Raw genomic sequence first — 590 nt, forward strand, 5'->3', positions numbered from 1 at the left:
GAAGTAAGTTTTTTGGAGGTACAAATTGGATGAGTTCATCGCCTTTGATAGAGTGGTTCACCTTCTCATAGGGCCTGAACAACGCTTACATCTCAGTCCTTGAGACACAATTTAATATTAGAAAAAAAAACCTGAATCAAACAACCCAAACTGTGGTAAGAACAAATTGGGAGGATGAGCTCACATGAAGATGCGAAAGCCGAGAGAGGATATCACGGTGGGAGCTGCAGGCCTTCGGCTACCTTCACAGGAGCAGGGTAACAGACTCGTGTCATCAGTGGTGAATCTCAACCTGGACAAATTATCAAGTGCCCAACATTTAAGACTCAACCTCGTGTCAAAAGATGCTTGGATAATAGCCTGGCGGTCAAGATTTTTTTAATAGAAATTGCTTCGACATTAGTCTGACTTGGAATCTTACCAGATGAGTGGGGATCCATGTATATGGAACTTCATATACAGCTATACCATCATAAGAATTGTCCATCAATATGTCCTGCCACAAAAAATGTGTAATTAGGTGCTAAATATTTGTATCACCAACAATATATAAATCTGCCAATTGTGAGCGACAAGCCAAGTAAAAAAAA

General features: G+C 40.2%; 1 long non-coding RNA gene across 1 annotated transcript; it reads right to left on the bottom strand.

The window, feature by feature from the left end:
- On the bottom strand, positions 1–534 carry LOC119345309. Its single transcript, XR_005166995.1, has 3 exons — positions 422–534; positions 185–292; positions 1–74 (listed from the first exon to the last, which is right to left on the bottom strand). It is a non-coding gene; the product is annotated as an uncharacterized LOC119345309 (long non-coding RNA).
- Between the last annotated feature and the right edge of the window lie 56 nt (positions 535–590).

This window comes from Triticum dicoccoides, unplaced genomic scaffold (assembly GCF_002162155.2).
Source record: "Triticum dicoccoides isolate Atlit2015 ecotype Zavitan unplaced genomic scaffold, WEW_v2.0 scaffold223880, whole genome shotgun sequence".
Taxonomy (NCBI): Eukaryota; Viridiplantae; Streptophyta; class Magnoliopsida; order Poales; family Poaceae; genus Triticum; species Triticum dicoccoides.